The sequence below is a fragment of the Ctenocephalides felis genome, unplaced genomic scaffold (genome assembly GCF_003426905.1).
Source record: "Ctenocephalides felis isolate EL2017-DRISC unplaced genomic scaffold, ASM342690v1 CF-g0.4_SCAFFOLD_00845, whole genome shotgun sequence".
Classification (NCBI taxonomy): Eukaryota; Metazoa; Arthropoda; class Insecta; order Siphonaptera; family Pulicidae; genus Ctenocephalides; species Ctenocephalides felis.
The window spans coordinates 10,655,392-10,676,094 of record NW_020536999.1 but is presented as its reverse complement, the minus strand read 5'-3'; the positions used below and the strand labels follow the sequence as shown (position 1 = coordinate 10,676,094).

At 31.9% G+C, this 20,703-nt stretch overlaps 1 pseudogene; it reads right to left on the bottom strand.

The window, feature by feature from the left end:
* The window catches only part of LOC113377770, a 188,701-nt pseudogene that overhangs the window by 11,024 nt on the left and 156,974 nt on the right, over window positions 1–20,703 (bottom strand).

Genomic DNA, 20,703 nt, shown 5'->3' with positions numbered 1-20,703 from the left:
CACTATATTGGAAATTGAAGTCTTTTAAACGGTATAACATAACCATACCCATAACATAACTGTGGTACTTCATGTTGGATTAAATTAGTTTAATTTTTTATTATTCAAGATATCCAAAATTGCATCTTAAACTTCTCCTAATCGATATCGTGAGGGACGAATTGTATGTATTCATCTTTACATTCCCATTTGTTGGTATAAAGTGAAAATTTTACGAATTTTAAAAATATTGTGGAACTAGTTGGTATTGGTATTTCGCCTTGAGGCAAGTTACATGAACTTCCCGAATTGTTAAATAAACGACTTAATCAATAAAATATAATATAGTGATTAAAAGTATTTCGAGTGGATTTATTACATATCATTGAACGCGAACGATCACCTGAACTCAAAGTATTTTTTGAGAGCAAATTTTTAAAAAGCAACAATTTTTATAATTGAACCAGTTTCCGAAGGATTTTATCTAAAACTGATCAGCATCTAAAGTGCTAAAACGTGCACGAATTTTTTTTTACTTTTACAAAGAAACGGCCCGGCCGATCGTCGCACAAAACTCAGAAACGCTAGTCTTCATCGAGATACATCGAATGGCTTTTAAATTTTGAAATCGGTCCAGCCGTTTTTGAGAAAACGTTGATTCACGGCAAAAAATCTGTTCACATACACACACACACATACTTTTTCCAAATTTGGTCTCATTCGATTCAGAATGGCTTGAAACGTCGAGAAAACACAAAATTAGCAATTCGGATTTTTTGATGAAAACATAAACTTCTCCCTCGGAAAGTTAAAATTTAGTAAAAGATGCAAAGCAATTATATATTAAGAAAAAAACTATATTGAAAATTTAATAACCGAATTTTGTGTTCGCGCCCCCTAAGGCGTGCGCTCGTATTTTTCGCATGCATCGCATTCAAGTTAGGACTGGCCCTGATTAATACTTAATTTCATATTTTAAGTGAATTAATTTGTTATATTCTGTTCATATGTGTATCATTCAATCTACCAGACATATACTGAATTTTATATTATTTAAATTTCTGGCACATCTCAGCTGCTTTTTTGGAAATAATAAATAATGTAGACATTTTCATATTTTTTTAAGTCAAAACCTGGACGGTAATTTTTAGTTATGCAAATGCGGAGAGTGAATGCTAAAAAAATAATATAATTTTGAAATAACAAATACTATTTAAGAATGCAAAAAAACTCATTTTTTAAATGAATATTTTTCTTTAAATCAGAATTTTTGACTAAGAACTTTACTACTCGATTATATGTTATATTATTCTTAATTTTTGGATCGATATATTTTTACGCTTTCAAAAATATAAAATTTTGATCATTTTTTTTCATAATTATTTAAAAATAATTATACATTTATTCCAAGCAGTCAAAAAGTTCATTCTCATAATTTTTGTTAATTTTCGTAAAATTGAAAATAAAAGTTCAAAATTATGAACGTGTGAGAGGCTATAGTGACTCGCTTTTTTCGTATAAGCTACTACTAATTTTCATATAAACTACTTCTTCATAAGCTATTTGAAGGGTAGTTGTAATTAAATGATCAAGTAAGAGCTAAGATTCAATTGAGACCTATACTTTCGGAAAACACGGGACAATCCGGGACAAAAAATCTAAATCCGGGATAAATGTTGCTTTTTAAAAAAACCCGGGACACAAGGTAGAAATCTGGGACTGTTCCGGCCAAACCGGGACGTATGATCACCTTATTTATAATCATACACACCCTAGAAAATTTCCTTAACAAACTTCAGAAAGATTTATCAAAATCCGCATAATCGTTTGGAAAGAGTGCTTGTAATTTAATATGAACTTTATATAATAGCAATAAAGCTCAAATTGATTTTACGTTTTAGTTAGAAAATGTTTGTATGTGAAAAAGAAAAGGGCTGTTTTTAGGGTTTTCCCGTCAATTATTCGATTTTTTCTCGCCGTAAGAACCATCCTTGGTCTTCAACGAACAAAAAATAATTGGTCAAATTGATCCAGGCGTTGTTGAGTTATGCGCTTTTGCGATACGCCAACACATTTTGCGATTCATTTTTATATTATAGATATGCCTGGTCGCACAGCAAATAGATAGACATTTTTATAATTTTCAATACCAAGAACAAGAATAAGAGAGCCTTGCCGTAACAATGCTATTTTATGAGGCAGAAATTCTAGGTAAATTATGTTACCTGTCTGAAGAATTCTTCGCAGACTTTCTGCGACCACTTTTTGCTGACATCCCAAAGGTCTGCAAGGGTTGGAAATATCTGCACATTTCAGGGAAATCTGCAGATGAAATGCCTGTGTGGGGGCAATTTCGTGGTGTGCATTTCTAATCTCTAGCTTCCTGTTGAACTAATCATTCTGAAAAAGATAGAACCAATTAGACACTTTGATATTTTTAAGGGGCCCAACTAGTGTAACCGCCTAAAAAAGGTGTTTTGTGGGAATTTATACTACTTTATCAATCATTTCAAAATTTCAGGAGTATATTTTATACATGTTTTAAGATGTCTGTAAAATGAACTACGACATAGAAAAGAATCAAAAATTGACAAAATGAAGGCGTTTCTAAAAAAAAGTCGAATTTTACCCAAAATTTTGGTCGTTTTTGGATGCCAAAATTCGATTTTTGATCCGATCAAAAAATCGATAGTTCATTTTACGTATAACTATTATAGAACATGTAAAAAATTTGATAGTGATCGGATCATTTGTTTTTGAGTAATCGCTGCAGCAAATTCGGAAACGCTGTTTCGAGAAAAACGCGTTTAGATAAAATATTGCTATACTATATACTATATATATACTTTTAAATGGCTGTGCCTCAAAAACTATTCAAGATATCGATTTAAAAATTTTGGTATGTTATTTTTAAATGTATAACTATCGAAATATGGAAAAATTGAAAATTCGATTTTTTGAAAATTTCACACTAGTTGTGCCCCGTAATAATAAATAAATAGGTCATATCAGAAATGGTAAAAACGTCGGCAGCTAATTGTATTGTATTGTACACATACATCAATTTTCAAGGAGCCCCCTAATCGTCTTTATCGTTTGACAGATTTACGACTTAGACTAAATTATAAATGAATAAATTCCACAGTTATCATTCGAAATGGATTCGAAACAATAAAAGTAACAATTGTCGCGAGATATTTGCGGAACGTTATCTAAATTCTTGCAAACTGAACGGTAAGCCCAAGATAAATACGGTGTTTATGGGCGGATTATTTTGTAAATGTTATATATTATTCTTTATTTGTGCTTATGTATTTGTTGAAGACTTGATGACAAAGATTTGAATATAAGACAACTTCTGTACAACTTATTGCTTGTTAAATATTTTATATATAAAAATGGAGCTCTCGATCAAATGATCCGCTAAAACTCGAAAACGGCTAAACCGATTTGGCCAGCCTTAGTCTTGAAAAATTCGTGCTAATCAGTAGGTTGTCGGAATGGGTGAGATATTATTTCAAAATCGCGTAGAAACTTTACATTTTTAATTTGAACATTTTTATAGAAGCGTAATTGGAATAAAACAATGGACGGTGGCTAATAAGTCAAATGTCAAACGTTTTTGACAGATGATGTTTAATTACGCTTAATAGGATGTTTTACATGAATTTTATTTAATTATGATTAAATTGTAGTAAGTAGTTTTATTTATAAACAAAAACGTTAGTAAACGGGCCGCAAGTGTTACTAGAAACTCAAAATATCAACTTCTTTGAAATGTTAATATAAAAATGCATTTTTGGCGTTGTAGCACTCTTTTTTTGCAAATCATATTTTTCTCAAACACGTATAATTATATGCTCATTGGTATTTATAAAACATTTTCTAGGTTATATTATTTTTTATTTATGTTATTCCAATTCAGAACCTAAATTTGGTATCGATCAAAGGAACATTTTGTCGAATAACATTTTCCCAGTTATAATTTCCCAGAATTTATCGAAAAATAGATAGTTAAAAACCAGTAAAGTTGAGCATTGTTTAGCAGCAATATTTGAAAGTAGAGGGAAAAAGATGTATAACCAGTTATAACCTTGATTCTCATGACTTTACTATCGGGAGATGAATGGTAATCTTTGAAAATCCATAATAAAAGTATTTTCTTCCGTTGATAGTTTTTTTAGCATAAGTTAAAAATGTAATTTCTTTGTAAAATAGCTTTAAAATCAAAATGAGACATTAAACCTGTTTGCCACCTGGTCGTTCCAAGTTACACCGTCGTATAGGGTAAAAAGGTCTAGATAACAAATTTTTGAAAGACATCAAAAATCACATTTCTACAATGATGAAGTAGTTGACAGTTTACTGAACGTAATCAGATAATTGTTCGTTTGAAATGTTTTATTTGTGGTGATATAATTGGTTTGGTTTTCATAAGATAGTTTATTTTTGCTCAAAGTCAAATTGGACCTTCGTGCCTCGCCCTGCTCTACATATATACTTTTTATTAAATTTACTTTAATTCATCGAATGGTACTTGAAACTTTTTCAAATGCAGGTCAAAGGTCGAAATACTTAATTCATTTTGTATCTCTCCTCGCAGAAATTTGAAAATTTTGTATAAGCTCAGTAGTATTATTTATAATTATACACAAAATGCAGAATTCAAAAAGAATCTAAAAAACTTGAAACGTAATCAATAAGTCGAAAGGCCAAAAAAAAACTTTGATTAGATTATACCATGTTTTCTATAGAAAGTGTATAAAACTTCCAGTTTGATTGTTTGGACAAAATATAGACAAACTTGTAGGGTTTATTGTTTTTATAATACCTCAACGTTTGCCGGGTCAGCTAGTTGGATTATAAAATAATAAGTAAGACTCATGTAAAGTTCTTGTGTTAAAAATGGCCTTTCTTTATTCACCTTAAATCTTTGTATAAATTCCTGCTGCCTTGTGATGTCGGTGGCCAAAATTAGTGAGCTGATTTGCTGCTCCAATTCGGGCCTGTATTGCTGCACTTGCTCCGCCACACCACTCTCTAATAAACATCCTATTGCTGATCTCCAATGGTGATTTTTAACACTGATGTATTCTGTAAAAATAATAGATAATTTTCAAAAATATAAATAACCAAAAATAGATCATTTTCGGTTACACATCTCACTGCAAGGTCACTTTTATGGTGCAAAGAATGTATGAGAAAAAAAGGTACTTGTTGATGGGTTTCACTTATAAATAAAATATGAACTAGCTGAAACTAGTTCATTGAAGGTTCTTAATAATATACCACTAGTTACCTCGTATAAAGCTGCCAAATGATTCGAAGTGGCAATCAAGAACGGTTGATTGACACCAGGATGATCCAAATCGTGAGCGACGGCTCCCACAAGGGCTGCCATTATTTCCAAGGGTTCCAGATTTTCACGGATCTGAAAATAAACATTAAAGTCTAATGAAATTAGCTAAATATTTATTTTAGAAAATGAAAACAGAATAGAAACAAATAGTGAAGAAAGTCTCCCATTTTACATGGTATAGATTTTTTCTGGTATTTTTTATAATTCTGTCAACCACAGTCTGAACTTGACGTTGATTTCTGGGACACATTTCCAATTCCATGAATATAAGTACTAAATTACTTTGTCGTACCAACTTTTTTAGGTATCTTTGACAATCATCATTAAATTTTGTTACCGACGAATGAGATGACGGCGTTCGCAAGTTCGGGAAACGTTTCCACAGTTTCCATAAAGTTTCCATGTATCGAAAGCGTTCGCCACGGGCACGGTTTAATAAACTTTATAATAGTCGAAGTCGGGCTAAACTATTTCTTGAGGGCAGGCCCGAACTGCAAATTTAATAGAAATAATCGAATAAACTGGAATATGAAATATTCGAGAAATTTTAAATGTTTTCAAATATATTATTACAAATACTGTAACTTTCATTATTTTTGCTATCTTGTTATATCAGAGCAAATCAAATGTAAATCATTGATCATAAATCAATTTATCTCCAGAACATTAACAATCGTCATTTCATTTCGAATTCAATTAAAAAAAAAATAGTTGCCTAATTTATACGAAATTGGAAAAGTGCTCACAGTCACACGTCTAAACGCGCTTGGGTAAACATTTGTACCAGAGTGGCGCTTAGACTGTGCTTAGCCTGGGTAATTTTTTCAATTTTTAATCTGAAATTACAAAAATATTTTATGGAAAATAAAAAAAGATGTAATAATTTTTTATCTTCAAAAGCAATTGTTTTGTCAATACAAGCAGAAAGTTTTTTACCTTCCCGAAGAAGAAGTTTATGTTTTCATAAAAATCCGATTCGCTAATTTTATGTTTTCTCGACGTTTCAAGCCATTCTGAATCGAATGAGACAAAATTTGGAAAAAGTATGTGTGTGTATGTGTGTGCCGTGTGCACGCACAGATTTTTTTGCCGTAAATCGACGTTTTCATTCGATGAAAAATGTTGGTTAGGAATCGTGCTGATTAGTTTTTGGCAAAGATCGCCCAGACAGTTTTCTTGTAACCAAGTTTTTAAAAAAAAAATTCGACGATTTTTATTAATTTGGTTTTAACGGTAGATATCATAGTCTTCTAAATCATACTAAAATATTACCACCCTACGACAACTCGTTTAGCTTTAAAAATTCGTCAAAGTTTCCAAAAATTGGAAATGTTTTTTTGGCATTTGTCAAAATTAGACTTTTCATCGACGTTTGCTCAAAAACGCCTGAACCGATTTCAGAAATTTAAAAGCCATTCGATGTATCTCAATGAGCACTATAGTTTGTCAGTTTTGTGAGACGATCTGCCGAGCCGTTTCTTTGTAAGTTGAAAAAGATTGTTAAACTTTTCGTCCACATTTAAGCTCGTTCTACCGAATCGATTTTAAAAAATCAAAAAGTGTTCGAAAGATATAAGTTGGAGATGATACTGATTAGTTTTAGGTGAAAATCTACCGAGCCGTTTTCTTGAAACTTGAAACTGTTGAAAAAAAAATTTAAGACGATTTTTATGGAATTTTTTTCAGCGAGATATATCATGGTCTTATAGAATTTACTGAAATATCACGGCCTTACGACAAGTAGTTTAATTTTAAAAATTCATCAAAGTTTGAGAAAATCAGTAGTTATTTTGACGTTTGTTAAAATTAAAACTAGATGATTTACTTGGTATAACGATAGTGTACTTGGTCTTGAACATAGGAAACCATTAAAGTCCTACGGAAACTGGTTCAATTATAATTATTGATTAATTAAAATTATTGATTTTTGAAAATTTGCTTTTAAAAATACTCATATGCAATGATGTGTAATAAATCCACTCGGAATACTTTTAATAACTCATAAGTTAATTTATTTTTTATTCATTAAATCGATTATTTATACATTACGGGAAGTTCATGTAACTTGCCTCAAGACAAAATACCAATACCAATTAGTTGAACCATTCAAATCGGTTGATCCGTGCGCCCGAAAACGTGGATGAAAAAATGCGAACATACAAAACACATATACACACGTTCACACACACATCCATTTTTTCTAAAGTATGCCCCTTAAAAATGTTCAGAAACCTTCAAAACGTCGAGAAATGCAACAATTTTCATTTTCGATTTTCGGCCCATTTCTATAACTACCCTACGGAAAGTTATAATTAATTATCTAAAATGTTAAAACAAAATATGTAAGTAGTTTTCATAGAACGTTTTATATTTCCGCCTCTCCTGTCTCTTGGTTAAAGTCTCAAACGAAATTGCGTAATAATCTCCCCATTTGCCCCATACGATTTCCCCGTCTTGTGCCCGATCTTCTGCCCCTTCTTTACTATGTTAGTCTTCGCAGTTTTGCCCTCATTGCCCACCTCGTCGTTGCCAGTATTAAACGTCTCCTGCGTATGTTCTATTAGCGCGAGTTGAAAGTTTACTTTAATGTTTTAACAGTTTATAGTTGCACCGAAGGAGTAGGTGTTTAAGTTTCAAAGGTTTCTCTAAGCTGTTTTCATTGCTTTGATCAGGGGTTCCGTACAAGAATATTAATATTAATATTAATATATATACTTATATATATATATATATATATTCGAAAATTCCGGGTACTTTTTGAACAGACCTCGTATATATATATAACTCCAACTCGGTTCAGGAAAGTTTCAGGGTTCAGCGATTTTTCATTTGCATTTCAAACCACAGTGTCCGAAATGGTCTATATTCAATAGAAACATATTTTTAACTTCCCGAAGGAGAAGTTTATGTTTTCATAAAAAAATCCGATTTGCCAATTTTATGTTTCCTCGACGTTTCAAGCCATTCTGAATCGAATGAGACCAACATTTGGAAAACGTATGTGTGTGTATGTGAACAGATTTTTTGCCGTAAATCGACGTTTTCTCAAAAACGAGGGAACCGATTTCAAAAATTTGTAAGCCATTCGATGTGTATCTTGATGAGCACTAGCGTTTATCAATTTTGCGCGACGATCAGCCAAGTCGTTTCTTTGTAAATATCAAAAAAGTGAAAAAATTTTCGTTCACTTTTTAGCCCGCAATTCTGAATTGATTCTGAAAATTCAAGAACCATTCGAAAGATATTGGTTGGGAATCGTGCTGATTAGTTTTTGTTAAGATCGGCCGGGCCGTTTTCTTGTAATAAAATGTTAAAAACATTTTTTTCGATGATTTCTATGATTTTTTTTGACGGTATATAGATACCATAGTCTTATAGATCATACTAAAATATTACGGCCCTACGACAAGTCGTTTAAATTTAAAAATTCGTCAAAGTTTGCAAAAATTAGATCGTTCTTTTTGGCATTTGTCAAAATTAGAACTTTCATCGATGTTTGCTCAAAAATGCCTGAACTGATTTCAGAAATTTAAAAACCATTTGATGTATCTTAATGAGGACTATTGTTTGTCAATCTTGATCTGCCAAGCCGTTTCTTTGTAATTTGGAAAAAAGTGTTACAGTAAAGAACTTACTGTAATATTACGGCCTTACGACAAGTAGTTTAATTCTAAAAATTCATCAAAGTTTGAGAAAATGAGTAGTTTTTTTGACGTTAGCTAAAATTAAAATTAGACGATTTACTTGGTATTACAATATAGTACTTGGTCTTAATAAACATACTAAACCATTAAAATCCTACGGAAACTGGTTCAAATATAATAATTGTTGATTTATGAAAATACTCCAGGTTAATTTCTTCGTTCGTTTTCAATTATGTGTAATAAATCCACTCATAAATTAATTAATTTTTTATCGGTTAAGCCGGAAAGTTCATGTAACTTGCCTCAAGGCTAAATACCAATACCAACTAGTTATTTTGATTTTCAAGTGTCTTGAGCGATTAGATCGTCACTGCATATTATATGAACGAATACATATATAGTAATTATAAATACCCCTTTGAAAATATTTAAAATAATTGTTAATAATCATTGATCAATATTTGTTGATCATTGATTTTTTTGCTCGAATATTTAATTCTGGTATGGGAAGTTCCAGCAAGCCTTAAGACACGATGCCATGGCTACTAGTTATTTATTTTATTTGCCATTTCGGAAATTAGTAATTAATGATTGATCCCAATTCCTATAGATTAATTCGATCGAAAAATTCGTGCAATTCGACTTTAAATATAGAAACATGGTGTTTATGAAACAGAAACTACAAGTACATACGGTAATTACACTACGACTAGTACTTAACAAAATAAGGGACCCACTGACTAGACATTACTACTCTTCAAAATACATACACAAACAGACCGACTTACCGACCATACTAGACTTTATAAAAAAGCTCACTGAAAATTTTTATCTAAAATGTGGGGATCATCCTAATATTAACATCGCGGGCCTCGGCCAATACACAAGAGACGATATTTGGTATGGCAATCACGCCATGCCAAAATATATACTGATCGACCCATAGTGGCAATTGATACTTGGATGAGAATAAATCTTTTATTTTGTTTTTCTTTTTATTTGTATAATTATGTATAATTATAAATTGCTCTGTGGCTTTTTTTTGGAGGAAAGGTTTTATTTCCTCTTTTTTTGCCACTCAATTTGTAACACATCTCGCTGTAGTAACAATCAACATTTACTGTATATATTAAGATCAGATATGATGTATAAAGTACCCAAGGGTAGAAAAATATGCACTAAGAATAGCAATGCAAAATGTATTCTTAATTACTGTAATAAATACTTTTGTCTGTCTGTCTGTCTACATACAGTAATTCATCTTCCCGTATACCACTAGTTCCCTTTACCCTCTCACCTCGCCCTACATTAGCCTTTCCCCAGACTTCCCTTCGTCACCTCGAAGGTTTTCCTCCTTGGACGCTCGCTCTTGGGCGTTGCACCTGTGTAATGAAGCACGCGTAAACCGCAAACCGCCGCCGGTTTACGGTTCACGGTTTACGTTCATCGTCTTTCCGAGAGACGAGGAAATGATACCCCATATTATTCCGACGATACCGACTCTCATTCTCTCCCCGGAGACTTTACGTACGTACGGGGTAGGCACTAATGCCGTAATTAATGTCCGACGTCTAGGTATTAAATTAAAATTAAATACACATATAAAACAAACCGCCGACTGAAATTTATTTCGAGAGGCACGGTAAGGAGTTTTAGTGGTTGTATTGAGTTGTATTTTTGGATGGAGGAATTTTAAGAGTTCACTGAAGGTCTGAGACATTGAAGTCAAATGATGGAAATAAATGTAAACTAGTGGGGCGCATGGCATCGTGCCTTAAGGCAAATTGTTGGAACTTCCCGTACCGTAATGAAATCTTCGAGAATATTTAAACGTTTTTAAATATATTATTACAAATACTGATGTAACTTTCATTATTTTTGCTTTGAGCAAATCAAGTGTAAATCATAAATCAATTTATCTCCAGAACATTAACAATCGTCATTTCATTTCGAATTCAATTTAAAAAAAATAGTTACAATTGCCTAATTTGCACAAAATAGAAAAAGTATTCCCGTATAGTCACAGTCTAAACGCATTTGCAAATAATTCTGTGCGACATTTTCACTTATACTGTGCTTAGCTTGGCGGCATTTTCACGTTTTTCAATAGTTTTCACAAAATTGGAAAAGTGCTCCAGTGCATCAGTCAAAAAATTGCACAGGCTAAGCACAGTCTAAACGCACTTGGGTAAGCATTTGTACCAGAATGGCGCTTAGACTGTGCTTAGCCTGGGCAATTTTTGGAATTTTTAATCCAAAATTACAAAAATATTTTTTTGCAAAAAAAATTAGAAACAAAGATTTTTTTCCCAAAAGCGATTATTTTGTTGAAAGAAGCAGAAAGTTCTTTGAATCATTTAAATCGGACGCTTAGTTCTCTCAAAAACTGCTATTTTTTAACATTTAGCTCTGTATCTCCGAAACCAGTGGGTCTACCTTTGTCAAAAGCTAATAACCACTTTTCCCCGTCATTGCAAACTTTGAATGTTTTTTGGATCATAGAAATCGGATGATCCGTTCTCTCAAAAACTCTATTTTTAATTTCTGCACTCTTTGCTCCATATCTCCGTAACGGCTGGACCTGCCTTTGCCAAAAACTAATCAGCACATCTCCCTATCAATAGGAATCGAATGTTTTTTAAATCATTCAAATCGGTTGACCCGTGCGCCCGAAAACGTGGACGAAAAAATGCGGAGATACAAAACACACAGACGCACACACATCCATTTTTTCTGAGGTATGCCAAAATGTTCAGAAACCTTCAAAACGTCGAGAAATGCTAAAATTTTCATTTTCAATTTTCGGTCCATTACTATAACTACCCTACGGGAAGTTACAAAAGATAAAAAAATTAAAAAACTAAATCTTTTAAAAATCCCACTAAAAATTTTTAGTAGAGATTTTTTCGAAAGTAAAATGACTAAAATGCATCAATGTATTTATTAAAATATCAGAAAATTAGATCATTATTTTATAAAATATATGTAAGTTTGAATGATTTAAAAAATTGATAGTGGAAAAAGCTATTTGAAAACTTTTAATGTTCGAAAAATCATCTCGTTACGGTACGGGAAGTACCAGCAATTTGCCTTAATGCACAATGCCATACACCACTAGTTTCTCTCTAAATAATAAAACTAATCACCAATAATAAGTTATTGTTTGTATTAGATGATGTCTTAGTGAAGACATCAGACACTAAATATGAAGCAAACTGTCCTATACCAAGTTTCCAACCCCTGTCCACCCCGTACAGTTTTATGAATTGTTTAACTTGCCACGATATCCCCCATTGGGTTGTAAACCTGTACTTGGTAGACCATGATGGGTGGGTGCCCCACCAAGGTAGCATCATTCTCGCTCCAAAGTAAACAAATGCAAACAAATTACGTCCCTTCTAAGAAAACGTTATCTATTTTACATAGCCTCGAGAGGAACGGTTCGCGATTGCGATTATTATCTTGACTTTGTTTACAATAACAAAACAACAACAACCCTAGGGGTGAGAAAAATTACTGGCTAACAGTGATTTGTTGGAATTGATTTCGATGATCATATGACAAATCGTAGTTTTTAGTTATACAAAAACAGCATCTTAAGGCAAGTTGCATAAACTTCCCTTTAGGTATAATAATTGACTTAATCACCCAAAATTGAGATTTAGATATTAAGATGAAATTTTCAACTGTTTCAAGTTATCGCTTTCATTTAAATTTAAACTTTGCGATTTTCAATTGCATTTTCTCAAACACATTTAAATTTTCTTTATTACTAGATGACCCGGCAAACGTTGTTTAGCTAAGTAAGGTATCTTCTGAACAATTTCTAGAGAATCAAAAATATTAATACCTTAAGTGTATGCGGATGAGTTGTTTATTTATTTATTTATTTATTTATTCATACAGCACAATTGTACAATTATAGATATCAATGGTTTGAATGCTATATACAATGAGGGCGGGGCACAAAGGTCCACTTTGACTTTGAGAAATTATAAATCATATTATGAAAACCAAACCAAACCAATTATATCACAACAAATAACACATTTCAAACGAACAATTATCTGACTACGTTCAGTAAAACTGTCAGCTACTTCATCATTGTAGAAATGTACTTTTTTACTGTCTTTCAAAAATTTGTTATCTAGACCTTTTTACCCTATAGGCGGGGTAACTTGAAACGGCCAAGAAGCAAATAAGTTTAAAGTCGTATTTTAATTTTAAAAGTATTTTACAAAATATTTACATTTTTAACTAAGGCCAAAAAACTACCAACGAGAGAAAATACTTTTATTATGGATTTTTGATGCATCGGTGGTGAAGCCTTTTAACTCTGGACCTTCATATATTACTATCCATTCTTCGATAAATTTGGGGAAATTATAACTGAAAATTACAAAGAAACGCCTCGGCCGATCGTCGCGAAAAATCCTCTCACACACACAAATACTTTTTTCAAATTTGGTCTCATTCGTAAAATTATCAAATTATCAAATCGGATTTTTAATGAAAACATAAACTTCTCCTTTGGAAAAACAAATGGTCCAAAAATGAAAAACAAATCTTAATTTATAACAAACTTAACCGTAATTTGCATTCGAAAAATTGAATATTCATTGCACTCTACAAGCCAAACAATGCAAAATAAAATGATATACGAATGATATACTCGTATAAACCGTTAAGTATGTTCATACAATTTTCTCGAGATTTTCTAGTTTTCCTTTAATTGAGATATATATATATATATATATATATATATATATATATCATATAAAAAATTCTTCTATACGGGTGTATGATTTGATACTTCTCCTAAACGGTTATTCGGATTTTGATAATTATTTTTAGAGTTTGTCAAAGGAAATTTTTAAGACTAAATAACCGATAAAACTTTAGTAATTACAAAAAACCGCTTATCATTATTTGACATTGAAAACATTTGAACTGTCATCTGCTAGAAATGTGAATTCACTTGAAACTTAAATTTAGCTGAAACTATGAGCCTAGATAATATATTAGAATATAATATACAAGAGAAATGTAATGTCTACATTATTATTGCCGAAAAGCAGCTGAGTTGTGCCAGAAATTAAAATAATATAAGATACAGTCAACAATATATGTTTGGCAGATGACATTATATAATTCAGTTTAATAAATAACGCAATCAGTCCAAAATTGCATGTACATTTTTTTTTAAATTATGCCTGTCGCATTTTGGTTTACGTTACTAAATTATTTCGCAATACCAAAAAATATTTCTACTTATTAAAAAAATGATTTAGAATTTTGTTTCATGTGCCAAAAATTCATTTGTTTGGATATGGAATATTCGAATATTTAGTAAGTTGATCTTAGATTGAAGAGTGCTCATATGAACTTGATTTTACAAATTAATTCACCTAAGATTTGAACATAAACAATAATGTTTATTAAATTATTAGTAAGATAAATGTACTTTAGAAATTATCCTGGCCAAAAAGCAACTAATATATCGTACGAGATTATGAAAATTATAGACTAAATTATTGAAGCAATTATGTTGTGTGGTAAAATCAAGTGTGATGTTGTTCTTTTACCGCAGATACTGTATTATTTTTTTCTGAATTTCTTATACTGCTTATGCTGAAACCATAAATGAATCACAAAGGCAGGACATCAAATAGGATATTAAAAAGTATAGGATAGGATATTAAAAAATTTGGAACTCTTGAATTATAGACGTGGGTACAGGACAACGTCTGTCGGGTCATCTAGTATATATATATATATATATATATATATATATATATGTATTATCTAATTACCTGGTCTTGTAGCAGAAAGCAGTGCATGGCTTGCGTGACGTCAGCGGCGTGCACCGCATTGTGGTAAGGGTTTGTACTGTGGTAACCCTCCTCGATCAGGCTGAACAATTTCCAAACCCTGACAGGGTCTAATTTGAAGTGCTGCAGCAGGCCGTACCAGTGAAACAGGTGGACGCACAGAATTGGCAGGGAACGACCTGGTAAAAAAAAAAATCAGAAAAATCGATTGTAATTGAAGAATGGAAAAAGACATACAAAAAAATAATAGTGAACTAGTGGTGTATGGCATAGTGATTGAAGACAAATTGCTGGAACCGTATTGGAATTTTCTAGAAATTTTAAATGTTTTCAAATATATTATTACAAATACTGTAACTTTCATTATTTTTGCTATTTTGTTATATCTGAGCAAATCATCAAATATAAATCATAAATCAATTTATCTTCAGAACATTTAAATTTAAATTTACACAAAATTGAAAAAGTACTCCCGTATAGTCACAGTCTAAACGCATTTGCAAATAATTCTGTGCGACATTTTCACTTAGACTAAGCTTTGCCGGGCGGCATTTTTACAGTTTTTAATAGTTTTCACAAAATTGAAAAAACGTTCCAGTGCATAAACAGTCTAAACGCGCTTGGGTAAACATTTGTACCAGAGTGGCGTTTAGACTGTGCTTAGCCTGGGTAATTTTTTGAATTTTTAATCCAAAATTACAAAATAATTTTTGGAAAAAAAGATTAGAAACAAAAGTTTTTTTTCCAAAAGCAATTATTTTGTTGAAACAAGCAGAAAGTTCTTTGAATCATTTAAATCGGACGCTTAGTTCTCTCAAAAACTGTCATTTTTAACATTTAGCTCTGTATCACCGAAACCGCTGGGCCTACTTTTGCCAAAATCTAATAACCACTTTTCGTCATTAAGAACTGAATGTTTTTTGGATCATGCAAATCGGATGATCCGTTCTCTCAAAAAATCGATTTCTATTTTCTGCACTTTTTGCTCCATATCTCCGTAAGTGCTGCACCTGCCTTTGCCAAAAACTAATCAGCACATCTCCCTATTAATAGGAATCAAATGGTTTTTAAACCATTCAAATAAATTGGTTGATCCGTGCGCCCGAAAACGTGGACGAAAAAATGCGGACATACAAAACACACACACACATACATCCATTTTTTCTGAGGTATGCCAAAATGTTCAGAAACCTTCAAAACGTCGAGAAATGCAAAAATTTTCATTTTCGATTTTTTTGCGATTACTATAACTTGCCATACGGGAAGTTAATAATAAATATTTTCAGGATAACACCGGTCATCTGGAAAAACTATTATTTCAGGTTTTTTAAAATACTTTGCGACTACAACTTACCCCACCGAAGAAAAATTCATCAAAGTTCAGAATTTTTTAAGTTAGAACGTTTTAAAACAGCTTAATTAATATTTTCAGGATAACACCTGTTTTCTAGAAAAACTACAATTTCAACTTTTTAAAACATCGGTTTTTGTTTAAACCCTAATTTACCCCATTATCACACTACACCCTTCTAAAAATGTTACAGACTTTCAGTATCTCGAAATGTTCTCTTCGCGCGCACCTTGCCAAACATTTTTCTCATTTTCGATTCCATCATCTCGGTTATTTTCCACAAACGTTTATTATCGCGTTTTCACGGCAGCTCGAGCAAAAATTACGCCGATCGTTTTACTTGAATTCTGTATGAGGAAAAAGGAGGGCCAATCGATTCCCGAACCACCTGGCGAGAAATAAAAAGGATGAAGAAAAGTTTACCATGTTCTATTTTTACTTTTCTTACATGTTTACCTACTCATATCGTATTATGGCCGGAGTTGGCCGAAATGTGCTGGGAGAGATAAGAGGAATGGTAGTACCTGTTGATCCGCGACGGTGAATACTATTATTTTCTTAGTTTTCCGTAGGGTAAGTTATAGTAATCGCAAAAAAATTGGAAATGAAATTTTTTATATATCTTTACGTTTCAGAGGTTTCTGAACAATTTGTGCATACCTTAGAAAAAATGAATGTATGTGTATATGTGTGTGTGTGTGTGAGTGTGTATGTGTGTGTATGTGTATGTGTGTGTATGTGTATGTGTGTGTGTGCGGATACAATTTTTCGTCGACGATTTCAAGAACACGGTTCAACCAATTTCAATAATTTAAAAAAACATTCGATTACTATTAATAAGGAGACGTGCTGATTAGTTTTTGGCGAAGGCAGGTCCAGCCGTTCCAAAGATCCGGGGCAAAAAGTGCCGAAAACGGTAAATCAGTTTTTAAGAGAACGGAGCGTCCGATTTTAATAATTCACAAAACATTTTACTTGGTTTAACAAGATGAAGAACTGATCAAATTTTTGCGAAGGCAGGTCTAGCGGTTTCGGAGATCTTATGAAAAAAGTAGAAAAAATGCCATTCAGCAGCCAAAATGATCATTAGACATATGCACCTCAAATTATCATGTATTTTATAGAGATTTTAACAATAAGTATAAATTGTGTTCACATTCCTATGGGTTACGGACCAATGTTTATCCGTTAGACGGCGACGCGGCGCTTACGCGCTTCGATATTTCGTCTCTATGCAGTTAAAGCAGTACGATTGCTTTGAAAAAAAGTTCAGATCTTCCAAAATATGTCAAAATAAAGAAAACATTTTTTTTTCAAAGTAAATTTTTGTCAAAAATTTAAAATTTCTCAAAAATCTAATTTTTTCAAAGTTTAAAAAAAATTAAGCTTTTTTAAAAATATTAATTTTTGTTACAGAAAGTTCCAGCAATATGCCTTAAGGCACGATGCCATACACCACTAGTTATAATTCAGCTGTTGCCGATAATATTTTAATATGTTATTTCAGACTACGAAATCTATCATACAAAATTACATAAAAATCGCCAAAAAATATTAATTTAGAAAAAACGGCCCGACCGATCTTTACCAAAAACTAATCAGAGTGATTCCCAAACAATAACTTTCGAACAGGTTTTGGATTTTTAAAATCGGTTCAAGATTGTGGACCAAAACGTGGACAATTTTTTTTGTACTTTTCTGTTAATTACGAAGAAACGGCTTGGCTGATCGTCGCACAAAAATGACAAAAGTCCTTAACAATATACATCAAAATTTCGCTTTTTCTATTTCAGTTTGCTCGTCAGTAGAGTTTTTTTGCTATTTACTCTATTTAATTTCAGTTTGCTCGTAAGTAGAGTCCCTTTTCTATTTACTGTCTTCTATTTCATTTTTACTATTATCTGTTTTTAATTTCAGTTTGCTCGTCAGTAAAGTCCTTTTACTATTTACTGTCTTTAATTTTAGTTTACTCGTCAGAAAAGTCCTTTTACAATTTAATGTCTTCTATTTCAGTTTGCTCGTCAGTAGAGTCCTCTTGTTATTTAGTGTCTTTAATTGCAGTTTGCTCATAAATAGAGTCCTTTTACTATTTACTGTCTTTTATTTCAGTTTGCTCGTCAGTAGAGTCCTTTTACTATTTACTGTCTTTTATTTCAGTTTGCTCGTCAGTAGAGTCCTTTTACTTTTTACTGTCTTTTGTTTCAGTTTGCTCGTTAGTAGAGTCTCTTTTTTATTCATTATATATAACATTAAACTTTTGAAATCAGTCCAGCCGTTTTTTGAGAAAACGTCAAAAAATCAAAAATCGGCCCACAAACACACTTTCTAAATTCGGTCTCATTCGTTCAAAAATGACTTTAAAGCACAAAATCAGCAAAACGGATTTTCTGGCAAAAAAGTTACGAAGTTACAAATAAAATACTATTTTTAGTTCAGTGTTTAGTAAAAATATAATTTAAATAATTATTATCTCACCTCCTGTGACGACCTCCAGCGTAAAAGCATTAAACCTCCAGTTACTCGATTGGTCCAAAATGCACTGAAAAAAACAGACATCAATGTAATTATATATCTCAAACAAAACTATTAAATATTAAATACTCTCAAAACACCAAATATTTATTTGTTCACATTTTCATATTTTCTCAACAAATAATAAAGCATTTAAAACAACAAAGAGAGACACGGAACAAGAGACAAAGAACAAAGAAGTTTCGCTTATGATCGCCTCGTCGCCTGAGCGGTTTCCCATTAAAACACATTTTACGAGCTCTTTAAAAGTTTGTAGCCTCGAAACGAGCCCCCAGAAGTGGGGCCACTTATGGCAAAAGTGAATGACACAGGAGAAGGAAAAATTTCATTCATGGGTTTTATTTTTTGCACTAGATCGAAACTTATATATAACTATAGTGGGGTGTATGGCATCGTGCCTTAAGGCAAATTGCTGGAACTTCCCGTACCGTAATGAAATATTCGAGAAATTTTAAACGTTTTCAAATATATTATTACAAATACTGTAACTTTCATTATTTTTGCTATCTTGTTATATCTGAGCAAATCAAATATAAATCATAAATCAATTTATCTCCAGAATATTAACAATCGTCATTTCATTTCGAATTCAATTAAAAAAGATACAGTTGCATAATTTACACAAAATTGAAAAAGTGCTTCCGTATATAGTCACAGTCTAAACGCATTTGCAAATAATTCTGTGCGACATTTTCACTTATACTGTGCTTAGCTTGGCGGCATTTTCACATTTTTCAATAGTTTTCATAAAATTGGAAAAGTGCTCCAGTGCATAAACAGTCTAAACGCACTTGAGTAAACATTTGTACCAAAGTGGCGCTTAGACTGTGCTTAGCCTGGGTAATTTTGTAAATTTTTAATCCAAAATTACAAAAATATTTTATGGAAAATAAAAAAAAATGTAATATTTTTTTATCCTCGAAAGCAATTGTTTTGTCAATACAAGCAGAACATTTTTTAGATCATTCAAATGGGACGCTTAGTTCACTCAAAAACTGACATTTTTTGCACTTTTAGCTCTGTATCTTCGAAATGGCGGGACCTGCCTTTGCCAAAAACTAATCACCTCTTCTCCCAATCATTAAAAATTGAATGTTTTTTAGATCATTCCAATCGGATACTCGGTTCTCTCAAAAACCTGTTTTGTATTTTCTGCACTCTTTGCTCCGTATCTCCGTAACGGCTGGACCTGCCTTTGCCAAAAACTAATCAGCACATCTCCTTATCAATAGGGATCGATTATTTTTAAAACCATTCAAATTGGTTGATCTGTGCCTCTGAAAACGTGGACGAAAAAATGCGGACATACAAAACACATACACATCCATTTTTTCTGAGGTATGCCAAAATGTTCAGAAACCTTCAAAACGTCGAGAAATACAAAAATTTTCATTTTTCGATTTTCGGCCCATTACTACATTACACTATTACACTACTGGAAGATAAAAAAGTCAAATTTCCTCAAAAATCTATTAGTTTTTCAAAGTATTCAAAAAAGTTTAAAAGTTTGTTAAAAAAAATAATTTTTGGCACGAAAAGTTCCAGCCATTTGCCTTAACGACCAGTTCATACGAATATAGACCCTTAACATGACATTACCATAACATTTCTATTTTACCCGACAATTGCCCCTATAAAAAAAGAGTGCGCGTAAGGTTCACACGCGATTGAAGTAAAACTTATTTGCTATTGTACAAGATGGCATTTAAGTAAAAATAAATACCTCACGTAACAATTTTGAATAATATTCATCAGTAATATGGTAACAGTCGTGATGCACATATTTATTAGTGTCAACCATTATACACATTTATATAATGATGAATTATAAATTATATATTTATAATAGCATTCAAAATATGTATAATATTCTAAAAACAATAATGTAATTAAAGTCATACTTCAAATATGACATGATCGGTTTGTCATTGTAATTAGCATTTAGAAATGAACCTTCATTAGAGAAATGAAGTAATTGCTGATTAACTAATTTTATAATATTCGTTC